Genomic DNA, 18567 nt, shown 5'->3' on the forward strand with positions numbered 1-18567 from the left:
ATTCCCTTGACAAATTTGAGGATATCTGGGAACCATGGATCTCCTTTAATAACCTATAGTTCTTGTTTTGGGGGAAATCATATTGGAACTTGGGATTTAATTATATTGCTCTCGTACTTCCTCAACCTCCCCCCCTTCCCCCTTCCCTGTTGTGTTTATCCTATTCTCTTGGTTTCCCTCCCCTTCCGCCTTTTTCTGTCTCCCTTTATGTTTGTTATTGGTTTAGTGTTATTGTCAAGGTATGGCAAGCAAAGTTGCAATTCCCATTTGCAAACTATTCATGATTATGACCTTGCCTGATATAATAAAACCTACTTTCTAAGACGTTATACGTTCCAGATATCGCTCCGGGTAGGGGTTGATAACAGGTTTTGTTTATAGCAAATGATACATGTAAAGCTCTAATTATGATGACGATTCAACTGACCATAGCTTGGACTTATTTGGTTTTTGCTTATGTTTTATTCCTGTTATTTTTCTTATTTGTTGTTCTGAAAATCTTAATAAAAATATTGAAATACAAATCTTTAATAATGTGAGCATACAACCAATGATTAAAATTGTCTAATTTGGTTGTTTCTCCCACCTGCTGAACGTGGACATTATGGAGGCAGGAAAAAGTGGTCAGCAATCTTGGCTTGTATTACTTGACTTCATGGAGCAATTCCCACTAATTATGCTACCTGTATTATGTTATTATATGTTCTTCTTACTATTGTGTGGCTTTGATTACACAATTCAAAAAAAAGAAATAGGTAGGCCGATTGGTTTATGACCAGATTGTCCCTGGTTTGTCTGGGTAACTTTGGTATGGATAGAAGAAATAGACTGTCAAACCTCCTCTGGGTTATGGACAGACAAGAATGGTGTTTAAGTTTTGGAGGACTGATGAGAACAGTTCCCACTCTTCTGGGGAAGGGACTGATGAGAATGGTTCTATTTCTTTGGGGCAGACCCAATGAGAATGGTTTTACTTCCCTGGGGGAGAAACTGAACAGAGTGGTTCTACGTCTTTGGGAGAATTTTTTTCATGGTTGTGGAAAAGAAACTGGTAAGACTGGGCCTACTTCCATGGAGGAGAGACCATTGAATATGGTTTTGCTCCTCTGGGGAGGGGTTAAAGAAAATTGCCTCCTTGTGGCAGGAACTAAGCAGATTTTTTTAACATTTGTGGAACAGAAATTGATAAGATTTGGCCTACCCCCCTGGAGGAGAAACTGATGAGAATGTTCTGCTCCTCTGGAGAGGCATTATAGAAATTGCTTTACCTCTTTGTGGTACAGACTAAGGAGAATGATAGCAAAAAGTTTACTTTTCTGGGAGAAGGGCTGCTAAATATTTTTTATATCTCTGGGACAAAGACTGATGAGAAATATTCTATTCCTCTAGTTAAGCAACTGACTAAAATGTTTTGACTACCCTGTAGCAGGGAGTGGTTCTATGTATTGTAACTATAAAGTCACACAAGTAATTGTACACATTACACTTTTAATATTTTTCTGCTGTATTTATTGTATTCATGTGCTGACTTGTATTCATGTGCTGAAACTAAAATGCAAGCTTCTTTGAGCCCTTATTTTAAAGTACTGCATCACAGATTACCACAAAATTGTTCATTCAGAAATAGAGCACAAATAATGTATCAGCCTTTTTCCTTTTCTCATTTTATATCTTTTCAGCTACAACATGTTGAGAAGGTGGAGTAGGCACATACAAGAACAAAACTAAAATGTTACCAAAGTACTTGGGAAACTGTAGAATTTGTTTCCATAGATTACGTTTCTTGGAACCATACTGGAGTTATTATACATCCATATAAGTACTAATAATATTATTTTATGAAGTGGGGTTTTTCATTAAAATATAACTTTCTTTGAGCCAATTACAAGCTTAGCTAAAATTTAGCAAACTGTTTTTCTTACATGCTTCCATTCTAAAAATACTGGGCCTGATTTATTAAAGCTCCCTAAGGCTGGGGAGGATACACATTCATCAGTGAACCTGGGTGATCCAGCCAATGTGAAATAGTCAATTGCGATTTGCCAGCAAACATTTTGAATCCTGAACCAGATGCATTCCAGGTTTACTGGATCACCCAGCTTCACTGATGAAAGTGTATCCTCTCCAGCCTTGGAGAGCTTTAATAAATCAGGCCCACTGAGTGCAACCACCCCAGCATCAAACTTAATAAAACGTTTATCTTCAGTTTATTTGCAATTGTCATGCAATCAATGCCATTGTTGTAAAAGCAGAATAAAAGAAGAGAAGAACATTCAGTCTGGGTAAATAGTGAGCCAAGTACGCAAGTACGAAATAACATTTCAGAAAGTTAAATTAAAAAATGGCTTGTGTTTATGTTATAGGCATGCTATAGAAATATTTAAACAATATAAATGTAGAAGGCCTCAACATGGGAAGTTCAAGTTCAAATCGGGTTATGATCCAGAAAAGATATATGAATGTGAAATGACCCCGCACAATAAGATGAGCTCACGGTACAGATGTACACAATTTTTTAAATGGTTAATTGACAATTCCCAATGGGTATGATATGGACAGCGGCCCATCGAGAACCACGTGTTCTAGCATATTATTTATATTGCTAAAATTCCTTCTTCTAAGGATAAATATAATATTCTGACATATAAATTACAATGGAAGACAAAATAGATAAGAACAAGTGAAGAAATATTCCTACTCGGTTGTAAACTGTTGTAAAACATACATTGTGCTTCCCATCAAGGTCTTTGCAAGTGAGAGGTCTATTCTGGGGTTGAAAAAAGTTTTATTTTTACTGACCCTTGGGGTTGTTGAACCACTTCCAGGGGTACTTAGAAAACGTTTTATGAAAAGGTGACAGAGACACTCCATTAGCTACTTCCCCAAGTACAATACATGCTGGTGGGTGGTGAGCATCTACTATAATCAGTACAGCATACTTACTGAATATGGCCCAAAGTTACCCATTTGTAACCGCCCTGCAGCAATGACAGATCCATCATTCTACGGTGGACGTACATAATAATAATAACAACAATATACATGTAAATATATATGTATAACAATATATATATATAAAACACAATCATCTGCGCTGATTTATTCCAGCCTATTGTTTGATTTACATTGCAATACAACAAGTGACCGCTAGGTGTCAGTCTCGTGCGCTAAGCTTAGATGCTTCTGCGTCTTCCTCCCCCTATTGTCGAGCTCCATTCTCAGCCCGTAGATAAGCTCCACACACAGCAGACAGCGCCGCTTGCAGTGTGGGGGTTGTAGTTCACTCGTTCTATATCACACGGCTTGTATGGCTAGGCGCAGGACTACATTTCCCCAAAGCCCTTGCGCCTTATCAGCTGCCCCTGCGCACAGCTCCGATTGTGTCCTATCACACCGGAGGGGGATGATGTCACCTGCAGCCTGCAACACGCAGCGGATGGGAAGGAGAGAGTTCAAATAGATCTCATTGTATGCAGATCACATGCGGGCTTTATGAATGGTCAGGCATGGGGATAATCAGGTAAGACACTCCCTGTAATATGAATGGCAGGCAGACATTAATGTGCACGCTGGGGAGACACTGAACCAGGTTATGGGCGTGACAGCTCCATGGGGTTATTCCTCATATTCAGTGAAGGGGTGCAATGCATGGTGCAGGGGTGGCTGCATTCCCTCTCCTTAATCTGCAGCCCATAGACACATTGGCCTGATTTATTAAAGCTCTCCAAGGCTGGAGGGGATACATTTTCATCAGTGAAGCTGGGTGATCCAGCAAACCTGGAATGAATCTGGTCCATAAATCAAAACATTTGTTAACAAATTTTGAATGACTTTTAGGAAATCCATTGCAGGTTTGCTGGATTACCCAGGTTCACTGCTGAAATTGTATTCTCTCCAGCCTTGGGGAACTTTAATATATAGACCGCTAGGTCTGCTGCTACCTTCTGTTCATTCCTATTTGCATGCATTCTGCTCCCACATAATTGTTATAGCATGGTATTGTGATTTCTTCTGGTGTAGGCTGTCACTGTTCCCAACAAACCATACCAGCAGTTGTACAATGCCAGTTTGCCCATAACCGCTCATGTGCCCACTACCTCTGATCTAATAGGACTGTGCATGAAATGTTGCAATCCCAAGCAGAGATTTATCAGGATGCAGGAAACAATATTTTAGATCTGCTTTCCAATTCCCCACTTTCCAATGGCTATAGGGAGCTCTTATATTTTGCAGGTGCCAGGGATCTGTGCCCAGGTTACAGCCACCTTCTTGAAATCTGATCAGTCTAAATGAAATAGTGCTGAGCAAAATTATCTTTGTATTGGGGATAATTAGTTTGCTGGGGTACATGTCCTAAAATATTGTGAAATAAATGAATATGGAGAAATTAATATTGTGTTTGCAGCTTTTCTAGGGCTATGTACATTATTTCTGTTGTGTTTGTTGTAGGGGTATAGGGTTTGAATTAGTTTGTAGTGTGAATGAGCTTGATTGACAGTGCTGCTTAATATGTTGGTGTTATGTAAATCATGTTTGATAATAATAATAATATTGACCTGCTTTGCGTTTTTTGGATGTGTTGGGATCCATGCGTGTTGCTTTGAGCTTTTTTACAACTGCGATGGAACACAAGTGGATCTCTGATCATCTGCTTTCTATACAGAACAGCAAAATAATGTATGGAAGTGTAGTCCTAGGACAGGCTGTGGCCCTTAAGTATGTCAGAACAGGTACATTATTTCAATAAATGCCATTAGGACAGATGTTTGTCTCAACATATTATTAGGCAGCGTGGTGTCAGTTACTGTATAAAATCTCCACTGTGAGTTAATCACAAACAATCTGTTGTTTCTTGGTTTCCAGTGTTCTCAGATTTTTTTTTAAGTGGTGGGAAGAAGCTGTAGGTGGGTGATCAAAAAGTGTGCAGAGCAACGTATGACAAATTTAGTGTTCCTAAAAAATCCAGTAACTCCTATAATTCTGTCAGCTTTCTACCAGCCCTTTTTACTTTGTATCAACTTTTTAATGCTCACTCTTAGTATATCTAATTTTTCCATTGTCTTCGTATGCCCCAACTGTCTAGTGCCTGCGTATTGTGACCCAACTTTTCAGTAATTGCCCAAATACAGCAGGGTGGTTACTGAAAAGTGGTGGGCCGGGATCAAAGGGGAGAACACTGCTTTCTACCCAGTACCTAGGACTGGACTATTAACCAGATGTGCTGCTTTCTAACAGAATGGTACTTTTATGTTAATAATCAATATTTAGTTTTATGAACACAAATACACTATTGTCAATATTTACAAAATTTGGTTTACTAATAACTCAAATAAATTACATTTTGACCACTTTAGTTGATAATATATATTGTTCAGTATTACTGGTGTTCCCTTATCCTAGCTTTTTTCTCGTTCAGGTTGTTTGCCATCACATTTACTGTGATTTCAGTGCAGCTCGTGTACAGTTGAACAATTCTGTATATTGTTTTCTATATGAAAAAAGTCTTTGATAGACAACTTTTTTCACTGACATGAGCTTTTTCACCAAACTTTCCCCAAGTTGCCCAGTTTGACCTTTTTTTTTCAGGTTGGGCCAATATATTAATTTTTGTTTGTAATGGATCGGCATATTGCACATCATTATGTAATCAAAAGGGGGTATGTAGGAGGATTGCAAAAGGCTGCATTCATTTTTTCACTAAATTTATTAGACTGGGTGTTAGTGTCTTTAAAGCGGACTTTGTGCTAAAATGCATGATCGAATTGTATGGCTGCCCGGCACTCTCTGCTGTTAAAACTTTGTTTTATTAACTAAGGATTTAGCATGATTTTGCCAGTGGTCCCTTGGAGGAAATTGTGGGCTTTTCCCCTGCCCAGGTGTTTGGTTTCCCGTGTGTGTGTGTGGCAGTTCCCGGAGGGTCCTGGGCACTTGGAGGTATAGTGTCAGTCTTCCCGTGTCCCTGTTGGTGACAGCTTCCATCAGGACATAAGTCCATCAAGTTCAACCACCAGGGTAATAAACATATCCTAGATATAAAACCCTATGGACATAGTTGGTCCAGAGGAAGCCTTTCACTGGAAGACACCAAGCAAAAGGAAGGTGCTGGTTATATTGCCCTATGATCACATTATCTCCTTTGAGATGCACTATGGCAGTTTGGGTTTCAGAATCTGTTGAGCAGGCCACTGGCCAGCCATGTGTGTACTCCTTTCATTTTAGTGCAAGTTCCGTCTTCATTGTTGCTAAATCCACACCCATTTTGTGATTGTGGAATTTCTGCTGATTATATCAAATTCATATTTGTGAGGTCAGGTACTGATATTGGGTTAGAAGCTCACAGTCATCCCTCCAATTCAGTCCGAAGGTGTTTAGTAGGATTGAGGTCAGGGCTTTGTGCAGGCCACTTGGGTTCCTCCACATTGAATCTGATACTTTATCAAAATTATGGAATTCTTTATCAATATATTGAAAAAACTTTAATTGGGAATTCTTGTTCTTCTGATATATATTTTATTTCAGTTTGAGGGTGTTCTCCAACAATCACCAACCAAAGTTTCCTTCTGGTTAATAGTGTAGACATTGAGAGATGCCACCATGTAAGCATTTAGGAAATGCCACCATTGGTTAATTGGTAAATGACAGCTTTTCTGGTAAATAGATGCATGTCTGTAAACAGGTAATTGATGGCAATACCCTTCACTGGAAACATCTAAACACAATAATTTAAATTTGTGTCAACAAAGTTTTGGCGATATAGGTGGGATGGTCAGGTTAGCCTATTCAATGAGCACACAAACCATTGTCATGGTCAGGTTAGCCTATTACATTAGTACACAAGCCATTATCAGAGGACATTACCACTGCACAGTTGTTGTATAAAAGTATTAAAGCTACATACACACGTCCAACGGTTCTCGTACGATAATCAGGTCAGGGACGATATCGGGCGCAAATCTGGCGTGTGTACAGCGCCAGTCGTCCATCGTTCAAACGACCGTCCTGGCGGATCCATGGATGATGAACAACTTATCAATCCTAATGCAAGGGAAGGGAGAAAGCGGGGTGCAGCTCCGTTGCTCTCCCCCTCCCATCTGCATAGAGCAGAACAGTGCTGCATCGTGCAGTAGTTTGTCGTTAGAAAGGATCATGAAAGACCCTTTCCAACAACTATTATTGCACTTGTGTATGTGGCTTAAGTTAAGCATGCTGGCTTATGTACTGTGTAGCCACCCTTATCTTCTATGTCTTGTAGGAAAGATAATGATCATTTGTGTAGACTCATCATGGATTTTTTTTTTTGTTTTGTTTTTGCATAATTCATATAAAAGGAATTAATTTTCCTGATCAGACTATCATTGGACTGATTGGGCAACCATTGCCTCATGTCTGTGTTATCTTGTGTTGTGAAATGCTGGCAATCATGTGCTATCATATTATTACATATCTCAATTAATACAGTAATACAGACATATCACATGCTTTGCTCTTTAAATGCTTTGTAACTAGTTAAATGTAAATTAGGCTTTTTGTTGTTACTGCCCAGTTTACATTGTTCAATCTGATACACAACTGATTACTGTGCTTCTATTGCGCCTTTCTTTATGCATGCTCCTTGCTGGCATAGACAAGATAATCAGGTTTTCAAAGTGATAAACTTCTTTTTACTTAAACCCTTCCCTAGCCTGGAGCTATGATCATTATCTCATGCAACCACCCTACTTTCTACAATTACACAGGCTTGGAATTTTTCAGCTTAACCCCATGCAGTCCTTTTTAAAAGCATTTCACTAATTGGCAAAGTGTGCATTCAAGTGTTTGCGTGTAGTGGTGCATGGCTGTGTATTGCAGTTCTTTTGAATGTTTAGAAACTTTGAGCCAAGTCTATAAATGCCCAGGTTAACAATCGAGCTGTGAAAAAAATACAGCCATGTTTATTGCACCAGGTTGGTTCTTAGTAATGCCAGCTGGTCGCTCTTGTCAAATAGATCCATACTTTCTTGAGTTGCTATGTTTTGGGAAAACTGCCTTGTTTCTTCAAACAGGTTTTATGTTGCTAGAAACTGTTCAAGAAATGAATGTTTTCAAGGAACTGCTACATCACGTTGCAACAGGGATTATAAAGGATATTTATGTTGCTGCCACTGTGGGGTATGGTAACTATTGGGGGCACAATGAAAGTACTGGAAGTTCCGGACACTTCAACCTGACCAATACCCTTACATTGAATTCCGTTTCCCACTCCATATGCTTGGTAATGTACACATACCTGACCTGAGGTGGGTGTAAATAGAGTGTAAGTATACCAAACTGGGTGTTTTCTCCTCCCCCACTGTGCCTTTGGGCTTTCACCAAGCATTAAGTAGTACTGAAGCCTGCTAGCAGCTTGTTTAAAGTGTCAGTCAGCACTTCCAATCAGATTTGTGTTTAACCTCCCCAAAATGGAGCTGAATGGCTTAACAAAGCTTGCTGAAAGATATTGCCAACGTTTGCTGTGCACACTGCTCCAATACAAATTGAAACTTAAGAATCCATTCACACCTTGCCATTCTGGTGTGTTTCGGTAACATACATGACTTAACCCATGTAGCATTAAGTCATAGTAGTAGTCCTTCCTTTTTTGTGGTGGCAAGTGTTTTTTTTTTTTTTTTTTTTTTTTGTCGTTGGTTACTTTTTTACGAACGATTTTTTGCCCAATCGATCGTTCGTCGTTCGATTGGAACGATAAAAATTGGAAGTGTGTACGCACCTTATCAATTCCAACCATAATGGAAATGAACCAAGGAAGATATGTTTGAAGTCCCGTCTGTGTTACAATTATAGCTCAGTGAAGAATTTAAAAAATTGACTAATCCAGCCGCTACATTTAGGGTAATGGTAAGCTGCAATGCATATTTAAATCCAAAAATAAAAAATATTTTAGCTTGCCTGTGAAATATGGGATACCAACAGCCAAAATGGACAAAGAAAACCTGGTTACATGCAGCTATTTTCTAATGCAGTGCATTATGTCATTCCGTATTGTGTTATGTTCTTCTGGTCATGTGCATTACAAGTGCAATGCATTTGCGTCTTGGGGTTTATTCACAATTAAAGTACGATAAGGTCATATGCCAGTCTATCATGCATTACCCTACAGGGCAAAAGTGTGATTTGGCCCTTACTGTCAAAGGGTATTGCATTTTATTTTATCATGTGAATAGAAGCTGCAACCCCCCCCCCCTCCCCCCAAGATATATATTGGATACAATTGGTGGGTTGCACAGAAAATTCTTTTGTAGATTGTGGCCCTTAGTATAGTGCAGTGTTCCCAGTAGCAAAAGCTATTGATTGACGATCCAACAATGTGAACAAGAGATGACAGATTGTTGTAGTTGAGAGATAAACACGGAAAATTGCCAGTCTCAAAAATTAGGGAAAAATGAAGATTGCATACTACCTTTTTGTTTAGTACAGACCTCTAATGGCAAAACACCTTGAAGTGCCTTTACCTTCCCCACACACGCACACAAAAGTTGTATATTCCAGTATACCCGTCCTTGGGTGTGGTGGATTGGTTTTTTTTTTTTTTTCCCCAGAGCTGCAGTGTCCTTGTCACTTCCTATGACATGAATTAGAAGCAAAAGCAAACTAATCCCATCATCCACCATGTCATGGAGATTAACAAAGGCACACATGTTTAAGGTTGCAGCATCAATTGTGTTAATGGACACATGGTTGGGTCGCAAGTCATCCTGATATCTGTCTTGGGCCCTGCGCAGAGGGAGCACTGGGTAGAGATGAGCATCTCCTATGTCACCCAATCTCGCACTGCGCAGGCGTGACATCAGGTGTCCTAGATTGTGATAAAAGATTGAGAAAAAATTTGCCGATATCACTGCGCATGTGTGAGGTCAACAAACTTTTTTTCTGTTGATGAAAGGAATCTTTCTGCGCATGCCTGAGATGCTCGGGCATGCGCAAAAGAAGCAGCAAAGAGCCTCCTTGGATGCATGATGTAGGTATCTATTCAATTCCTTCCTAGGCTGTTCTGCACCCTTTTTTTATTTTAAGGTTAAGGTGGCACTAAAAAAAACCACACAAACAAAAATTTTTTACTTTAAATAAAAGGTTTATCCACCCGTTTATGTAAAGTAAAAATTCTGAGTTTAGGTACGCTTTAAAATATTTCATTTCCTGCATTTTAGGTTTTTCTTTAACCCCCCCCCAGTGGTATTCCTGAGTGTGACTCGGGGTGGATTTTGCCAGCAAAAAGTGGAAATCCCCAGTCAAGTCACACTCGGGTTGCTTTAAACGTAAAAAAAAAAAAATACCTTAATTATATTATTTATGCTTCTGTACAGTTATATTACATGTTTAACATTTTTTTAACAGATTTTTTAGTTTTTTTAATATAAAGTTTATTACTAAATGTATTAAATATTTGACATATTTCGGTGAGTTATGCCTAAGAATTATACCCTACGATGTAAAATACATTTTCATGCAAGAAAAATGAAATTCTTTTTACATGGAAATAAGGACAGAACTAAAACACTAGGGGGGCTTAAAAAATAATTCCGGGGAAAACTCATAGACTGCCCAGAGGTGCCACAGTTTAGGCACCATATTTCGGCCTACTGTATCAAAAGGCCTCGTTTAGTTGATCAATTCGAGAAACCGAATGACAACAGCAAATAAAGAAAATATTATCTTGCTGTTCTTGCTAACAATATCGGTGCTGACAGAAGCTGAGTTTGCATTCTGACCCAGCTCCAGGGATGGTGAAAGAGGAATCCGGATGGCTGCCTGTCAGTCTCCCGGAGGTGGAAGGTTGCTGTTGCCATGGTAACACCCCTTGCCACTGGAGCGTTGCTATCCTCTTCAGAGGACTGGGGGTCAGGTGGTGCTGGAGGCAGATATGGGGCAGGGCTTGGCTGACTTCTCTCTGGTTGTACACGGCAGGTATTCTGCAGAGAGGAGGAAGTGTGATTACATGTGTTCTGTCTCTTCAACACGCCCTGGGAGTGCTGTGTAGTCAGCTGTAGTCTGTGCCCATTTCACCTTGGAAAGTTACAGTAATTAGGGCCTTACCTGCCAGGTAATTCATGGACACAATTAGTCGCTAGTTGCATAAACACTGATTCTCGGTTTGGGAGCTTAGGGGAATGTAAGGGAAATATAATGTTATGAATGTACCTTGCAGCTCCTGCATTTACCTTACTGAAGGTTTTTTTTTTGTTTGTAATTTCTACTAAAAGTGGCTTTTGCAGAATGAAACACTCTTCTTTCCCAATGTCTGTTATGTTATAAGGAGAAATTTCCACCTGGCTATGTCTCTATTTAATGTACAGTGCTGTGTAATATGTTGGCGCTATATAAATACTGTTTAATATTAGTAATAATAATGTTAGATTTCCAGCCCCCTTTTGCACTCAATGGTTCCCTCCAAAATACTTCCCTACTATATCCTATGCAGTTGTGGGATGAACTATTGAGCGCAGCGGGGGACACAAGATAAGACTCTTACGGATTTATATTTTGTGTATCTAGAAAGGTGAGGATGTTAGATTCCTGGTCCCAGGCTGCACTCAATGGATCCCCCAGATTCCACCTAAATCAATACTTCACCATGTAGTGAAGTGGGAGTCCTTAGGATGAACTATAGAATGCAATGGGGAAACAGGAGAATAGACTGTATGAAGATTTTTTAGGTGAACATTTTTTCCCAATTATATTTAGTGTATTGGGAAATGTAAGGATTTTGAAACTTTTGGAAATGTTACACTTCTGGTCCCCGGCTGCACTCTGTGATACTTCACCCTATATAACATAATATTTTATGGTAAGGTGGGAGTCTTGGGGATAAACCATAAAGTGCAGCAGAGGACCAGGAAATTAAACTCTCTGAGTAGTCTTCAGATGATTTTTCCCAATTATATTCAGTTTATTGCAAAAAGTGAGGATTTTGAAACTTTTGGGTATGTTAAATTTTTAGTCTTTGGGTGCACTCAATGGTTCCCCCACATCTCTACCTTATCCTATAGTGATGTGGGAATGCTTGGGATGAACCATAGAGCACAGCAAGGGACCAGACGATTAAACTCATCAGAATTTACCTGATTACATTTTGCATAGCAAGAAAAGTAAGGAATTTGTTTGTTCTTTGATAGAGGTGACATTTTCTAGCAGTTTTGTAAATATGTAATTTTAGTAAATAGTTTTGTATAATTTTATGTGTTTATTAACATATTTGATTTTATATTCTTCAAACCTGTTGGTGTTTACAAGCCATTTTTTTTATTAGGACAGCTACTATTTTGGATCCTGTGTTTCATTGGGGAGATTTAACTACCCTCCCTACCGGAAAAAGTGCTGTTAATTTGATCCTCATGGGTGGTATTTAGCCTCCTGTACTGTCCAATGAGTGTACAAGAAGTGAAAGACAATCTCTCAAACATGTACACAGACCACTGAAGCCCTTCTGGGTGTGTTTGTGGGTTCCCTGTACAATGTTGTGATTTCTCCACCTGGTTGCTACTTCAATAAAGAACATGGTAGTAATGTGGTTGGAGGGGGAACCGCATTGTGTGACATGCTCTCAGACACACCTTGAAGTATCCTAAAGCTGCCAAGCCTGTATCTGTTGAGGGTTTGACTTACCACCTACCAAGCAAGAAAATTCACCTACTTTCTTTACAGATTGTTTGTTTTAGATTTCATACTTCCTCAAGTCAACAGGGTCACAGGGAAACTGTCGTCTTCAGTTCTCCTAAACTCTCCATATAAAGTCTTCACAGCTTACTTGGACACATTGGCACATACCCAGCAGTCTGCCCGCTTTTGCAATGTAAGGCCTGAGCTCCCGTGACAGCTGACATTTTCTCCCTGGCTTCTTTTGGGTCTTTTATTCTGATAACAGAAATCCTGCAGTTGTGTTCTGCTCAAAGGCTCATTCTCAACCAGGGTTTGGTGGAACCCCTAGGTTTCTGCAGAGGTAGCTAGGAGTTCATTCAGCAATGGTCAGTTTGTTCCTTTCAGGTCATTTTGAGACACCAATGTTCTTTATGGCTAATTGTAACGGCGACATTCTCCCCAGTGGCCAGCAATGTAAGAGACATTCTTCCTATCGCCCACCATACTAATATACTGTGAGCTGTGGATATAGTTATTATAGCAGGAGATCCCTGAAGACCTGGGCGTTATGTCAAGGATTTCCTCATTTTCATGTTCAGTTATCAAGCCTGATCAAGCAAGTTTTGGTATAAGGGTCTGCAATGGAATGTCTAATGATCTATAGAACAGGCCATGTGGACATTTCCTCAATAAAAATGAACTCTAACGTTAGGAACAAGAATGAAGAACTTATGAAGCCTCAACTGTTTGTTCAGGGCTAGGCTGTATTTAAAAGAGGAAACAGAACTCGAGCACAGTGTTTGCAAGTTGGTTTATGAAGCATAATGTTTCCTGAGCATTGGCTGGAAAAGATCTGTTGAATACAGATAATGTGCGGCATGGTGCATGGCAAAGATTAGGTGTTGATTGAGGAAACAGAAATTGAATGCACGATATTGGCTTTGATTGCAGCAACAGTAATCTGTTTGTATTCTCAATTAGAACATTAAATGATGTCATATTTACAATGTTGACAGCTGCCAACCAATTGGTGTCTTGGATGTCACAATTGCATCAGAGGTTTCTCCATGACTGGGAAATAGTTATAATATTTATTTACAATTTTTGTAGATGACTCAGTCTGATGTTGTTGATATTGACAGGTTTAAAGGATCAAACCAAATGGTACCCTTTGCACATCTCCATTGGTCAGATCCCTATACTAGTTCCTAGTGTATGAGGGGCTCTCCCTGTTTATTATGAAAATGTATTTATTATTAACAGTGCAACAGAAAATACTGGAACACACAAAGGGGGCCAGAACTTTCAAATCTCTGGGGCCATAGGGTAAAATTATGATACAGGAAGTATTCAAGATGGGCCGATGAAGTCCATTAGAGACCAGCTATAACAAAAAATTACACTTGCCTGAACTCATTCCCTAATGGTGACCATCATTCCCTAAAGCCCCCCCCCCCATTCCCAGTAGTACCCCTTTCTGACCTTTTAGACCCATAATTTGCTTTAGCAGAGAAGTCTTAATGCTTTCTCACCTGCACTGCAATGCATAATGTTGCATTAATGTCTATTGTGATGTTTTGCATCAGAAAGAAAATGCAGATGCTAATATTTTTGTTCATTCTGGCACATTGGCAACTCATTTAAATTCAAAAATAAAAATGACTTAACACAACACACGACGTGCATTAACACAAGCAGACCAGGAGACTGGTAGAAAATGATTTTAAAGAAATCCATTCCCCGTTTGCTGGATCACCTAGCTTCATTGAGTGTATCTTCTCCAGCTTTAATAAATCAGGCCCTTTAAATCCAAAAGAAAGCCCACATTGCATGCTTAGATGTTCTGCAGTAAGCTGGTACTATGGATCACTCTTTACATCCTCTTTGCATTCTTCCTCCGTTCTTGTCTGCTGTCGTTGGTGCATCTTTTACAGCTGCTGCTTATAAAAGGCATTCAAGTTCATCATTACTCCCCTGCTGGTGACATTGCCGTCCTCAGAGATGGTTCAATGCATAGAATCTTCTCAAACAGCGCTAAGTGGGAAGTGATTGGCTATGTTTTCCCTCTGCTTCCCAAGGTGTATGTGTATGCACTGCTAACGTGATCTGCTTGTTAATAATGTCTGTGTAAGCTCAGGAGGTAAAGCTTGTCCTGGGTTTAAAATCGGCTCTTAAAATGAAACACAATTACTATTTAGGGATATTCTGTGCACTGGGTAATTTGTGTAGTATGATAAGCGTGTATGTGACACCAATCATTGTGTAGTTAAAAAAAAAAAAAAACAGCAATTGAATATATTGTAATGCAGCAAAGGTAAGCATGTGTTTTTTATGTTTCTGGTAAAAGAAAATTGATCGGAATGCCCTTAAGGGCCAAACTGAATATTCCACATTGATGTCAGTAACAGTAAGACAGCATGTACAGTAATAAAGATATCATATTTTAAAAGTAGTCAAACTGTTGTTCCACCCATATGGCAGAAAATCTAATGGAGCCTAAGATAGCAGACACGGGTTCTAATCACTTCAGTAGAAAAAGAAAAGAAAGATTTTGGTGTGACAAAAACTTTTATAACATATTCATAAACATAGAACCATGAGAAGAAACCATTTCAGTCTGGCATATAAATGCATTTAAATCTAAGGATGTGCTGCTCCATGTTTCCTGGTTTATTCTATTTCTAAACATTACACCCTCTAGGGTTGAAGCCCAACTCCAGGCTCAGGGAGCTGCCATGACTGTATTATATTCTATTTTATATTGTCTATTATACTTTATTTGGTATAGTACATGGAGGTAGAGGATCTGGTGGAAGTGTCTGGCAGGGATACCTGGATTATTAAACTGGCACAGGCACTGAACATATATACATAGATGGCCTAATGTGCAAAGGGCTTTTGGTGAAGTATATTTAGGTTAGATTGTGGAAATACTTCGCTGTCATTGTAGCTCAGTCCCTTTTTCTTCTTTTGTGTTGATGACAGCAGAGATCAAGTCTAATTTTCAACTGAACATCAACAATCTCTCTCTATCCAAGTGTAGGATTTAATTGGAGTTCCCTGAGAATCACAATGGGCCTAATTTATTAAAGCTCTCCTAGGCTGGAGAGGATACACTTTATCAGTAAAGCTGGGTGATCCAGAAAACCTGGAATGGATCTGAGTGAAAACATTTGCTATCAAATAGCAAATGTCTTTGAAAAAATCCATTTCAGGTTTGTTGGATCACCCAGCTTCACTGATGAAAGTGTATCTTTTCCAGCTTTGGAGGGCTTTAAAAAATCAGGCCCAATGACGCTGAAATGTTTAACACTTTCACTACAAGAAGCCGACACAATGTGCTCCTAATAACTTAATCTAATATCGATAATAAAATTGTTGTACATTAGTAGTAAACGGTTGTAAATGAATATATATATAAATGTGTGTGTATTTATTATATTTATTTATTATTATCAATATCTGGGTTGTAAAGCAGTGATCAGTTAGAATAATCTTAGGAGAATCAAATATAATAATCTATACACATCCATGAACCCAATATTGCAATACAAATGTATTCTTACACCCTTTGGGGAAAATAATAAATGACCCAAAAATCTGAGTCTGTTTTTAAAAGTTTTTGTTTTTTTAGGGTCCCTTTTGTAATTGTTCTATTTTTGTTTTTATTCATACTGATACAGACCAAACGGTCCAACAAATATGGAAGATAACAGGGTTGGAACAAACTAAATACAAATACTAATTTACATAATATACAAAAAATTATATATATATATATATATATATATATATATATATATATTTATAGCTTTATTGCTAGACTGAATAATGATCATTTTTTTCTGCAGTTGATGAGTATTTAGAGCTGCCCCTAGAGCTCAATGAAACAATGAAATAAAAAAAATAATAATTAGGAAATTAGGAAACCTAATGCTTTTTAATATACCCAAGTATTTGTTAAATGTAAGGTAGAAATCCCTAATGTTGGTTTGTTTCAGGGAAAGCAATACAGTATTGTTATTACCATATATTGCACAAACATCTTATGCAGCACTTACCAGTTCGTAGCCATGTCACTGGTGACTGTTTACAGCTCATTTGCTTGTATCCACACATTTGTAAATAGTTACCCACTAACAATACTGATACCTTTGATGACTGTTGTTTTAACCTGTTATACGCCTGGTATGGTGTGCACCCAATGATCCCTTTGCATTAAAGCAGTGTTTCCCCATTAAAGTAGTGGTCTTCACTCTGGGAAATATTAGCAGTAATGTATTAAAAGTCATTTTGGGCAATTGATTTTTCTTTTGGCACCCATGATCATTTTAACTGGGGTGTCTGTCCAGCGGGATTCATAGAAATTGTTTGCCAAATTGGCCACGATGACTGGGCAACACTAATCTGCAAGCACACATTTTAAATTTTGGCACATGGGGAACTTAAATAACTGCAAGCTTATACAGAGCGTTTGTTCTTTAACTGAAGAAATAACTTTAGGTTGAGGAACTGTTGCCTGTTGCTTTGCTCTGAATGGAAATATCACAAATTTCTTCTAAGTTAGCCATAGAAGATCAGATTTTGTAGGAGGGAGGTCTTCTGTCTTCAGAACAATCCCTGTATGCCGGCATCCTTTGGGACAATTACTTTTGGCATGTTTAAAATGAGATACAAGATGAAGTATGTGCAGTACACACATTGTTCATTGGAGAGCAAATACTTGTATCAAAAGTCTGAGGTTCCTAACATAGTTTTTTTTCCAAGTATGTCAAGGCTGCACTTCTGATAAATAACTGGCAGCGCTTTAGTTGATCTAGCGGAAAGTTAATATTCCAAAGTGCATGCTTTGCCTTTATTACTGTCCCTCCCTTTCTTTCTTCATAAGGAGGATCGCTGTAACACAGTGTAGTTGGAATTTGCAGATCATGGTTGTTCTTTGATGGAAATGAAAATTCTTAATGTGTGGTATCACCTATAAAGTGTACATGGTAACCATAGTGCGGGGGGGTTTTAAACACCAAGTATTCATTCTCAGTCAATGTAGCAGTTTTAATGTTTTCTGGGAAAGTTTGGCAAGGCAGTCTTGAAATTCTTTCACCCCCCCAAACATTTCTATTGTCTCATCTCTATGATGGACTGCCTTACTGGTAGGAAGGTGCACAAGGTAGAAAGGGTGGGCATGCTTTCAGAATTTACATAGAAATTGGAACATACTTGCAAGCTTTTCCCGTCAGAATAGCCTGAGATTGGACAAAATGTTTGTGTTATTATTTGCACAAAATTATTTCCACTTGACTTCACTTCTCTAGGTGTTTCCATTTTATACATGCAGATTTTTTTGTTTTGCTGCTGACAGTCTTTTTAAAACCAAACTTCAGGCAAATGCCTTAAGCTTTAGTTTTTAAGCTCTGTAAATGGGCAGTCTTAAAATAATAAAACATTTTACAAAGATAGATAAAATTGTTTATTTTCTTTTTCTTTCTTTTCTTTTTTTTTTTACTAACTTGTACAGCTGTTAGAATGCAAATACAATGTCAGTAGATGAATGATATCAATAATATTCTTCCAGTTTTCATACACGTTTAGCTTCTTTAGCTGTTCTACACACAATACTGCCATGATTAATATGTTTGCATTTATATATTTTAATATCCAACTGTCAACAGAACAGCTACACTAGAATAAAAATGATTCATGTATGTACATAAAATTCAGGGCAGACAAAGCAGCTGAAGGTACAGATATCTAGTCTAGCAAAGAGCATGCTATTATGACAGCTTAATTATATATTTAGCTTTTTTTTTTGTGTAGGAGAGACGGAAAGTCTGAATACCTGTTCTAGGCCTAAATAATGACAGGAACCTCTCTCATCCTTTTTTTCCTAAATACATTACTGTATATATGGTAAAAGCTAATTGAACAGCTAAATGCACAATTGAAATAAACAGAGTA

The 18567-nt window shown here is 38.4% G+C and overlaps 1 protein-coding gene across 1 annotated transcript in view; it reads left to right on the forward strand.

Moving 5' to 3' along the window:
* Positions 1 to 3383: 3383 nt before the first annotated feature.
* Positions 3384 to 18567, forward strand: part of DAAM1 (dishevelled associated activator of morphogenesis 1) — a 114871-nt gene continuing 99687 nt past the window's right edge. Inside the window, exon 1 of the mRNA XM_072428579.1 lies at positions 3384 to 3520. The gene's annotated coding sequence lies outside the window, so the exon portion shown is untranslated. The remainder of the gene's footprint in view (positions 3521 to 18567) is intronic.

This window comes from Pyxicephalus adspersus, chromosome 12, assembly GCF_032062135.1.
Source record: "Pyxicephalus adspersus chromosome 12, UCB_Pads_2.0, whole genome shotgun sequence".
Classification (NCBI taxonomy): domain Eukaryota; kingdom Metazoa; phylum Chordata; class Amphibia; order Anura; family Pyxicephalidae; genus Pyxicephalus; species Pyxicephalus adspersus.